Raw genomic sequence first — 11,842 nt, 5'->3', positions numbered from 1 at the left:
TGCTCCCAGCAATGAAGCATGTATCCACCAGCCATGTGGCAGGGACATTTTTTATATCAAGGGCAAGATCAAGGCGATATCTAAAGGGAACCTTTTTAAAAGCAGATCATCCATGTAGCAACCCACAAATGCATACAGGAGAGCGTTTCACGAGCATTGTTGCACTATGTTGGGGAGAAAAACCCTCTCCAATTAACTTCTAACACATCAGTGTCTTAGTGATGGAATAAACAACCACAGACAGCATGCGGCCTAACTGCCTCTGCATAAAAGAAGAGACGGAGTCAGGAGATTTGTCAAGTATATGGTGGCATCAGCTTAACATTTGTGGTAGTTAAGTGATTGCATGAACAGCTGCAATGCTGAATTCCATTAATAAATATGATGGGGAGATGGACCGGAATGGAGCCTTATTACTTATTATGTATTAAAATGGACTGTTTGTGATATATCGTGAGAGTACTGAATGACTTAAAATAGCAAGAAGGGTCCATTGCCTGCCTACCCCATCCATCAGTAATCAAAGGTCTTGTCCTGGGAGTCAAGCGGAAGGAGCTTCTGGGTGGCTTGAAGCACATGAAAATCAGAACATATTCAGCAGTGGGAAAAGTGGTGTGAAACCCAGCAGGTCTCCACCGAAACTGCACTGGGTTCAGGGAGGCCTTCCTAAATCCACGGTCTAAATTAACTCCTCCTGTTATAAGTTACCCTGAATCTTACCTGCACTGTTTTACTCACTATGGTCATTGCACTATGTACGCACCATCTGTCTTCTCCAGGAAGACTCAAACAGGCCGGTACTGTTTGTTTAACACGGCTCATTCATTGATTCAAAGGGTACCTACAGAGCAACAAGCTAGGTACACAGGTTACAGCAGAGACCAAGACAAAGCTGTCCTCTTGTACTTCATATCCAAGTTGGGGGAAATGTACCATAAACAAACAAGTTGATTTTCTACAATAATACTTGTTCTACACAAAGGAAAATGAGATAGAAAGCAAACGCATGAGAGGCTGGTCAGAGAAGGTCACTCAGAGGACATGAGAATAAGGAAAACAGAACATTGAGAAGTTCTGGGGGAAGGAGACTTCAGGCAGCCAGAAGAGCGGGTAGAAAGGCCCTGAGGTGGGAACAGTTGCTACGTCTGGAACCAAAAGAGTGGGAGATGAAGTCAAAGATGTAGGTTGGAGCTGGATCACATGCTTGGCACATAGTAAATGCTCAGTAAACATTTGTTGAATGGATGAGTGAATGGGCACCCATCCTATATAACAGCAGTTCTCAACCGGTGGGTCACGACCCCTTTGGGGGTCGAATGACCCTTTCACAGGGGTCGCCTAAGACCATTGGAAAACACATATATAATTACGTATTGTTTTTGTGATTAATCACTATGCTTTAATTATGTTCAATTTGTAACAATAAAATTGGGGGTCACCACAACATGAGGAACTATATTAAAGGGTCGCAGCATTAGGAAGGTTGAGAACCACTGCTATATAATAAAAAGCTAATATGCAAATTGTCCCCTCAACAGGAGTTCAATCAAGAGTTTGACCAGGGGCAGGGCCAGCTGGGGGGAGGGGTCACAAGAATTTGGCCAGCTGGCCTGGCCCTGCCCCCAGTCAGCCCCTCAACCTTGCCTGAATTCCATCCTTTAAGTCCTGCACTACTTTTCAGTTTTGTTTTCTTTTCCTCTAAACATTTTCTCTAAACATTCCTCTCTACTCCCCCACAACCTTGGAATGACTACTTGCATATTCAACATAATATGCAACACACACCCTTCATGATTTGACTACTTTTTCATCCTCACCTGCATACAAAAGTAGAGACTAAATCATCTAAATTTCAAGAAAACCACAGCAGATAAATAAGATGAGGTCTGGAAGGCTCACTGAATATGAAAGTGATATATTCAAGGCAGTCTATGATAAACCCCAAAGTACTACAAGGGAACATGGGGACAAGCAAGCTAATTGCAGGCTGACATCATATAAGGCAGGCTCCTGAAGGCAGGATGTTTCTGGAAGCTCACCAGCCTGCTGTTCTTGTTGTGGTGCTTTACTTCCTTTCTAGTTCTTTGTTAATTAAACCCTATTGGAAGTTGTCCAGGAAAATCCAAGCTTGTGTTATAAGGTCTGTGATATATGAGTCATAGCACCACCACCCAATCAAGAGGCCTAAGCCAGAAACTGGGTGTCCTCTTACTCCACCCTTTCTCTTTACCTCCACCTTGGGTCTAATCAATGAAGTCGCATCAGTGCTACCTCTCAAATAACTCTCAAATCCATCTTTCTGTTCCTTCCTCATCACTACTGCCTTATTGAAACCCTTGTCATCTCTTACCTGAATCCCGTCCTTTCAGTCCCACACTACTTCCAGTTTCTTTTTTTCTCTAAACACTCCTCTCTACTCCCCACAACCTTGGAATGACTACTTGCATATTCAACATAATATGCAACACACACCCTTCATGATTTGACTGCTTTTTCATCCTCATCTCCCTACATGCCTTCTAAATATCCTGAGTTCAAGAAAACCGAACTATTTACAGTTCTCCCAAGGCCCCATGCTGTTGGAAGTCCCCATGCCTTTGTGTGTGCAGTTCCCTCGGTCTAGAATGCCCTCATCCAACATTGTATGGATACTCTCTGATTCATCCTTTAAGATTCAACTCAAATATCACCTATTCTGTGAAGTTTTTCCTGATTACCATTGTATTATCTAGGGTTCTCTAGAGAAACAGAGCCAATAGGGTGTGTGTATATATGTGGAAAGTGAAATTGGTCCATGTGATTATAGAAACTGGCCAATTCAAAATCTGCAGGTGGATGAGTAGGCTGAGGATCCAAGGAAGAGGGTACACTATAGTTCAAGTCCAAATGCTGTCAAGGTGTAGACCCAGGAAGAGCTGAAGTTGCAGTTCAAATATGAAAGCCACCTGGTGCAGAATTCCCTTTTTCTTAGGAAAGGTGAGTCTTTTGTTCTATTCAGGTCTTCAGCTGGTTAGATGAGGCCCACCCACAATACAAAGGCAATCTACTTTACTCAAGGAACACTGATTTAAATGTTCATTTCATCCAAATCACCTTCACAGAAACACCCAGAATAGTGTTTGACCACATACCTGAGCACCATGCCCAGGCAAGTTGCCATATAAAATTAACCATTACAACAATGAGCAATATTAGGGTTTTCCTTCTGTGACCCTGTAGCATCTCAAATAAAACTCTATTTTAGCATTGATTGTATTGCTTCAATTTTTATGAGTAGACATGTTAATCTGAACTCTCATAGGTAGGAACCATGTGCTAGCCATATTTATAACCCATTCCTAATACAGCATCAGTAAATACTTGTCAAACTAATGACTAGTGAACTTATTAACTGTTTTTATATCGTAGGACAATATTATGCAAGCCTAATCCTTACAATAATCACCTGATCAGGGAATTATTGTTAGCTTCCCAGGAAAGGAAATAAAAACAGAGTACAAAAAAGTCATTAACCCAAGTTCCTACTGAGAGACCACACCTCCCCAGGCTCATTTGAAACCTTTGCCCCTTGATTAACACAAAGAATGGCCTTCCTTCCCTATACTTTCTTGGGCAGTGGATGGATGGCCGTAAGGATGACTCTACCCATGACCATCCCAGCCACCGACCAATAGGAAGTCTGCTATAGCAATCTGGACATGAATACCACTTCATGACTCACCTGTTCATAAATGCCCTAGTGCTCTTAGTTCAAAATATTTGTGACATAATAATAGTCAAGAGACTATAATTCCAAGCTTGTGTCATAAAGCAATTTGAACAAATTTCTACCATTGTTTTGAAACCTTGAACTCAAGGTGTGGACGGCAAGAAATCTTCAACAGCCACAACAATGTAAGTTCATTCAGGAACAAAGGGGCTGCTAGCATTTGGTAAGATGGGCTTCTCACCAAGGATTTTGTTAATAGCTACAGTTTTATGAGAAGCTATTATATTGTAGACATTATTCCGGAGTAGTTTGTGTATAATCTTATTTCATTCCCAAATAGTCCTCTTAGGCAGGTACTATTTTAGCCACATTTTACAGATAAAGGAGGACACTGAAATACAGAGGTTAGGTAGAGGCTAGGAAGCACTTCAGTGGAGCTTCAAAACCAGGCAGTCTGGCACTAAACCCTGTGGTGTTGGCTAGGCCACAATACAGCCTTCTCAGAACACCTCAGTCAGGAGTAATAGGAAAGCTCTCAGAATACTTTTTTCTTTCTATCTTGTCTCACAAGGTTCTTTAAGACCTGCATTCCTACACCTCATCTATCACCCCTGCCCACTCTCCCAGCCTGACCTCTATGCTCGCCCTATCTGCATTCTACACTCGAGCCAAACTGACCATGTTTTGGTCCCATTAATATCTCTTCCTTGCAGACCATATACATTGTATTTCATCTACCAGGACAACTCCTATTCATTTTCAAGTCTCAACTTTGCCCTCCCTATCTCTGGAGAAAGCACTCCTGAGCACCCGGACTGAGTGGGGTGCCCTTCTCCCTGTATGCTCCTACCATCTATTCTAATTGTCCCCATTACAGACCTTATAAAACTATGTTGTCATCGCTTGTTTTAGTGGCCTGTCTCCTAACTGTGGCCTCCATGGGATTATAAATTAAATACCCATCACCTAGCCCAATGTCTGACATATGATAGACAGTAAACATTTGGTGGAAGGAGGAATTAAAAAATGAATAAATTGAATAAATGCTGTTTATCACTTGAGCCTAGACAGGACATTTGCAAACCATTCTCAAAAGAATCTAAGATTTCATCAAAAATTGATGCTCTAGTAACATCTTCTTCCTCAGCAACTTAAGAAGCCCCTAGACTTCTCTAGCTAAGAAAAGAGATGGTGCCCTAACGGGTTTGGCTCAGTGGATAGAGCGTGCGGACTGAAAGGTCCCAGGTTAGATTCTGGTCAAGGGCATGTACCTTGGTTGTGGGCACATCCCCAGTAGGGAGTGTGCAGGAGGCAGCTGATCAATGTTTCTCTCATCGATGTTTCTAACTCTCTATCCCTCTCCCTTCCTCTCTGTAAAAAAAAATCAATAATATATATTTTAAAAATAAATAAATTTCTTGGAAAAAAAAAGAAAAGAGATGGTGAGGACCAAGTACTAATGACCTCTGAAGCTTTCCTTCTCCCATTTTTATCCTGAGCCCAAGTATCTGTGATCAGATGGTGCCTGGGATGCTTTTGAAGATAGCTCAACCCTCTTGACACTGCTCTAAGTGAACTTAATCCTGAAGCATTTTTAAAAGTAATATCTGGGTGTGGTTCAGCTTTGGTGTTATAAATATGTTGTCTGTTTTTCATTACATTTTCATAAGTAATTCTTCATCATTGGTAAACTATGCAAACAAGCTTTTTGTGATTTCTAAAGAGCACTCCCTTAGTCACAGCATAAGATGTCACTCATGATAACAAATACTGAAGGAAATTGTTTTCATCTTGAATACACACCCTTCATCTGTCCCAGGATAGGAAGTCAGAAGTCAGAGAATGTGTTTGTATAATGTTACATCCGTTATTCTTTCTGAAAGAGAAGGCAGGAACTACACTAGACGGCATCTGAGGTTTCCAATCCCAATGTTCTCTGTGTCTTTAAAGTCATAAAGAAAGTGTGTGTGTGTGTGTGTGTGTGTGTGTGTGTGCGCGCGCGCGCTATTACTATACAAATGTTATGAGCTGAATTGTGCCCCCCCCCCATTAATATGTTGAAATCCTAACCTCTAGCACCTCAGAATGTGACTGTATTGGAGATAGGGCCTTTTAAAAGGTGGTTAAACTAAAATAAAGCCATTAGGATGTACCCTAATCCAATCTGACTGGTGGTGTCCTTATAAAAAGAAGAAATTTGAGCCCTCGCTGATGTGGCTCAGTTGGTTGGAGTGTCATCCTGGAGGCAACCCATTGATGTTTCTATTTCCCGCCGATGTCTCTCTCTCTCTCTCTCTCTCTCTCTCTCTCTCGCTCTCCAATAAAAACATATCCTTGGATGAGGATTAAATTTTTTTTTTAAAGAAGAAGAAACTTGGATACAGACATGCACACACACAGAAGAATCAACATGTGAAGACACGGAAACAAGGCAACCAAACAAGGAAGAGGCCTCAGAAGGAATCAACTCAGGCCACACCTTGATCTTGGATTTCCAGCCTCCGGAACCATAAGAAAGTAACTTTCTGCTGTTTAAACTCCCCAGTCGATGGTGCTTTGCTATGGCAGCCCTAAGCAGACTAGTACGAGAAATGGTTAACAAATGTTAGAGCAATATTAGAATCCCAGTGCTTGATGTGTTTATCTGCCATTTTGACTAAGGATGTCTCGATTCCACATTTTTAATACAAATATTTTAATTTAAATAGTACCAGTATTTCTTAATTTTGGTAACGAGATCATTTGGGGGATGAATGCCATTAAGCCAATTTAATTTTGTAATCAGTTTTCTATGAAGATCGGCAAAACCATTTCCTTTTTTTTTTCTATTCAGCTAAAGTAGTCACAAAAATGACAGGCAACGCACTTCATCTTTTTAAATAAATGCATTTTATGATTTTGCCAAATATAAGACCCCTACCTTTTTAAAAACAATCTCTCTAGGTTAAAGTAATAAGATATTTGGGGGGAATAGTAAGATATCTATTTGCAGATGATTTTTCATGAGTCTGTGAAGTATTTCTCAAATTTGCTCATATAGTCCAAAGGCTGAATTTCACATATACTAAGTGCAGCCTATGCATTGGTGTAAGTAATGTGTGGACTTTCCATTCTGTCATATACACCTACTCAGCCCCAATTCTGAACAAATGTTACAAAATACAATGTTCTTCAGCGTGACTCTCCTCCCGTCTGTGGCAGCCCCTTCGCGGGCAGATCTCCTGCGGAAAGAGCAGTGATAGTGAGTGTCTACCCTAGGAATGACCCTCTCGCTAACTATATCTCAGCACAATATTCAGAGTTACCAGAAGAAATATAGCTCCATCGCTCCACAGGAAGCCCTGTTCCCCACAAACATTCCTGCCATTCCACACCTCCCTCCTCTGGCCGTGTTCTGTCTTTAGCCTGGAGAAAATCTCCTCCCAGCCTCTGCCTACTGAGAATGAGACATCCACATCCGCTGAGACCAACACCACTTTGGTAGCGACTTCCCAGATCCCTTGCAGTCAGAACTCGTAACACATCCAAACCTTACTAGCATATTATCATTCTTGTTCTATGTCTGTACTGCCCACTAAACTGCCCCACAGCAACGACCACAGTGCCTAGTACATATTGAGTAGGAAAAAAGATACCAAATAATATCCTGTAGGAAACTATTGATCAGATGTCGCAAGCTATTCTTTAGCTGTCAGCCTTCCCCCACTACCTAAATTCCAGGAGAGCAGAAATCTTAACTGTCTTGCTTATTAGTCAGGAAATGGCACTAATAGGTGCTAAATAAATATTGGCTGACTAAATAATGAGTGAATGAATGAATGAATGAATGACCAAGGCATGGATAATCTTCATTAAGTTGGGCCATTTGATATTTATTCAAGCTGACCTCATTCCCCTCTATACAAAGAGGTAGGGGAAGACTTCAAAATTACCTTATCCCAGATTTCAATAATGAGGTTGTTCTTGCCCAAGATCAAAAGTAGAGTTATATATAATGGCATATTGTATATAATATATCATGTATGTGGTATATATCATAATATATAGTGTGTGTGATATATATCATATATCATTATATCACGTTGCATACATAGCATATTGACACTAAATTATGAGGGTTAAGGAACAGATCTGGTTTTTTCTTTGTCTCCTTTAGACCAATTTTAATCATTTTCTTTTCCTGGGAGTGTTTTTGTCTAGGTCATTTCTCTCCTAATTCTCCCATACAATAGAGTCATCCATCCATTTTGTAACATTTAAGGATTTCATCTATCTTGTAACAATAGTCTCCCCTGGATCAGGGTATCAGCAAGCCAAATGACCTTAGTAATACTAATGGCTCCAGTACAGAGCATAAACCCCAGCCAGAGACTGGGGTTATCCAGAGGTCAGGGAGCAACTAAACTAATGTTCCTAGCCAGTTGTTTTTGCTGTCCATTACGGACATGGGTGTTAACTCTCCCAAGGACCCGAGACAAGAGACGCCAAGAGGTAACCTGACCGTTACTTTGCCTATATCTTCTCTTACCTTGTTTATTTACAGTGTTCATAATGACTGAGATTCTAGAATCATAGATATTAATGATAGGAAGGACCATAGAGATAGTTTAACTCAGGGGTTGCAAACTCAAAGGCCTATAGTGGCCACACAGATTATTTAATTGAAAGAAGATAGCAAGAGGCCTGGGAGAATTGCAAAGAATAGTCCATCCAAATAGAAGAGTAGATACTCAGCTCAAGCTAACTATTGCAAATTGTTATCTAAGGTCCCGTGTGCATGATCTTCTGTTCCCCCACCCCCACCCCCCAAAAAAGTAACTATTCAGCCCTGGCCAGTGTGGCTCAGTTGGTTGCAGTGTCATCCTGTACACTGAAAGTTGGCCAGTTTGATTCCTGGTCACAACACGTACCTAGGTTATGGGTTCGATTCTTGGTTGGGAGGTGTGCAGGAGGCAAACGATCAATGTCTCTCTCTCTCTCTCTCTCTCTCTATCTATCTATCTATCTATCTTTCTCTCTCTCTCTCTTTCTCTCCCTCCTTCACTTCTCTCTAAAAAATTAATTTAAAAAACTTAAGGTGACTATATTTTTATGAGTTATCTCTCCATTTTTTAATGTGATAAATACACATAAAATTTACCATTGTAACCATTTTTAAGTGTGTAATTCACTAGTGTTAAGTCCATTCATGTTGTTGTGCAGCCAGTCTCCAATCGCCAAACCTCTTCACCTTACAGAAATAAAACCTCTATATATCCATTAATAACAACTCACCATTTTCCATTTCCTCCAGGCCTTGGCAATGACCATTCTACTTTCTGTCTCTATGAATCTGATTACTCTAGGTATCTCATATGTGTGGAATTATACAGCATTTTCATTTTGAGACTATTTTACTTAATATAATGTCCAGCAGGTTCACCCATGTTGTAGCATATATCAGAATTTCCTTTCTTTTTAAGGCTGTGTGTATATGACATTTTTTATTCATTCATTTATTGGTAGACACTTGGATTGCTTCCATCTTTTGGTTAGTGTGAATAATGTTGCCATGAACATGAGTGTAAAAATAGCTCTTCAAGACCCTGCTTTTAATTCTTTGGGGTATATACCCATAGGTGGAATTACTAGATCATATGGTAATTCTATTTTTTATTTTTTGAGGAACTACCATACCGTTTTCCATGGCAACTATACTATTTTAAATTCCCACCAATGGCTCCAATTTCTCTATATCCTCGCCAACACTTGTTATTTTCTTATGAGATGATATGTCACTGTGGCTGTAATTTGCATTTCTGCCAATGATTAGTATAATTTGAGCATCTTTTCATGTGCTCCTTAGCCATTTGTATGTGTTCTTTAGAGAAATATCTATTCAAGTCCTTAGCTCATTTTTAAAATTTGGTTGTTTGTTTTATTGTTATTGAGTCGATTATAATGTCAAAAATGATGTATACTAGTTCAAATTTTGTGAAAAACAACGACAATATACAGACAAAAATGCTTTCGCCCAGCCAGTGTGGTTCAGTAGTTGAGCTTTGGCCTATGGACTAGGAGCTCAAGGATTGATTCCTGATCAGGTCACATGCCCAGGTTGCAGGCTAGATCCCCAGTAGGGGCCATGCAGGAGGCAGCCGATCTATGATTCTCTCTCATCACTGATGTTTCCATCTCTCTCTCCCTCCACCTTCCTTTCTGAAATCAATGAAAATACTTTTTTAAAAAAATGTTTTCAAGCAGTATATGGCCCAGAGACCTCCATTTGGTGACTTGATATGGGTCCAACACACTTATCTTACAGATGAGGAAACCAAAGCCTAGATCATAAAGTCAATATGCCCACAGTTGCCTATGGTGTCTAGTAGCTAAGACAGAACTGCATCTGGAATCCCCTACCTCTCAGGCCTTGGGGATATTTTGTAGAACACTCACCAGAGCCAAAACCTCTGATTTGTAAGAGGTTCACACTTGCTGAAAATTCATGACTGGACTTGGTGATTTGTGTGGGAAAGTACAAAAGGCAATAATTCAAAATATTCTCACCAAAGGAAAAAAAAAGATATGTGAGGTGATGAATATGTTAATTAACTAGATTAAGGACTCTTTTCAGAATGTACAAATATACCAAATCATCACAGTGAACACTTTAAATATCATACAATTTTGTTTGTCAATTACACCTCTAATACAGCTAGAAATAAAAAGGCAATAACTCAAGGCAGAGTCCAGCTGAAAGAACTTTCTCTGCCCACTGCCTCCTTCTTTCTCTACGGGTAGATCTAGGGGCCTGGGGATCTATTTATTCTCAGTTAACAATGGACAAAGAGAAGCCTGTCAGCAGCATTAGTCATTGCTTGGAGGTCCCAACTTCCAGTTACACTCCAGCTCTCTACCCCAAAGTGGCTTCTCTTTGATGCTATTTCTGAAGTGGAATGTGAGCCTCAGCTGGGCAGGGCGGAAGGCACGTGGGGCGCATCAGTGAGGTATTAGAATGTAATTCTGCTGAGTCTCACAGGTGGGTTCCCAAGAGTACATATGGCAATGAGAACTTGGGAGAGGTTGCTATCTGGGGAGAAAACAAAGGAACGTTCTTTTTTTACCTTTTTTTTTCTTTATTGATTTAGGTATTACATATGTGTCCTTATCCCCTCTTTGCCCCCCACCTCCACCCCCACTATGCCCTCACCCCCTGGTGTCTGTATCCACTGGTTAGGCTTATATGCATGCATACAAGTCCACAAAGGAACATTCTTAGGAAGAAATGGCAGTAATGTGAAGGTGTCTATCTTAGCAGGGGGACTGGTCTTTCTCTTTCTGGGACAGACTCACAGTCTGACTTGCTGGCTGCTCAAGGAACGGAGCATTTCTGCCCCTGACTTGCTGTGTACGCCAAGGTGAAACCCTGTACCACTCTGGACCCCAGCGTGTCTTTTCGTTATATTGGAGAAAAGTCCATAAATGCAGGACTCTCTGTCTTGTTAACTGTGGCACTTAGTCACACATAAATCCCATCCTGTCTAATGCCATCCTGTCTTGCCTGGTGGCCCTGCTCAGCCAGCTCCTCAGCCAACTTCAGTTGCCTTTAGTGGTTCAGGATTTGAGAATTTGAGGAGTTAGAGCAGAGGCACTAGCTATTGTAATAAACTGAGGCACCGCGTTCAAATTCCTGTGTTTCTAGAGACTAGCTTGAAATTGCTGGTCACCTGGAGCAAGGCACCTGCCAGCAACTGTAAGCTCTGATCGCATTTGATACTTGCCCCTTCTTTCATGGTTAGGGGCTGGGGTGGTGCAGGGGGAGTTTGAAAGAGTCATCAATATTTGAAAAAGCACTTGGGGATCCTCAGATGAAACTGCTCACTACCCCAATGGCCTGCTACCAGTTGGATTGTCCATATTCTAGGGTTGAGTATTGATGGCTTTGTGACTCAGCTGTGATTTAAGCCAGTCTGGATGATGCCTTTTTAATGCCAGGGCTGGAGCTGGCCTTGCTCGGTCTCCTGCTTCCTTAACCAGCAGCGTCCTCCCTGAAATAAGCTCAGGAGAGTGTGTGACAAGTGTTTCCTGTGGCCAGTAAATGGCCCAGGGTGGAGCACCACGTATGGGAAAGGCGTGCCCAAGTTTGCCAGTCTT

This window comes from Myotis davidii, unplaced genomic scaffold (assembly GCF_000327345.1).
Source record: "Myotis davidii unplaced genomic scaffold, ASM32734v1 scaffold581, whole genome shotgun sequence".
Taxonomy (NCBI): Eukaryota; Metazoa; Chordata; class Mammalia; order Chiroptera; family Vespertilionidae; genus Myotis; species Myotis davidii.
The sequence above is the reverse complement of the archived record's forward strand: the minus strand, read 5'-3'. Positions refer to the sequence as shown.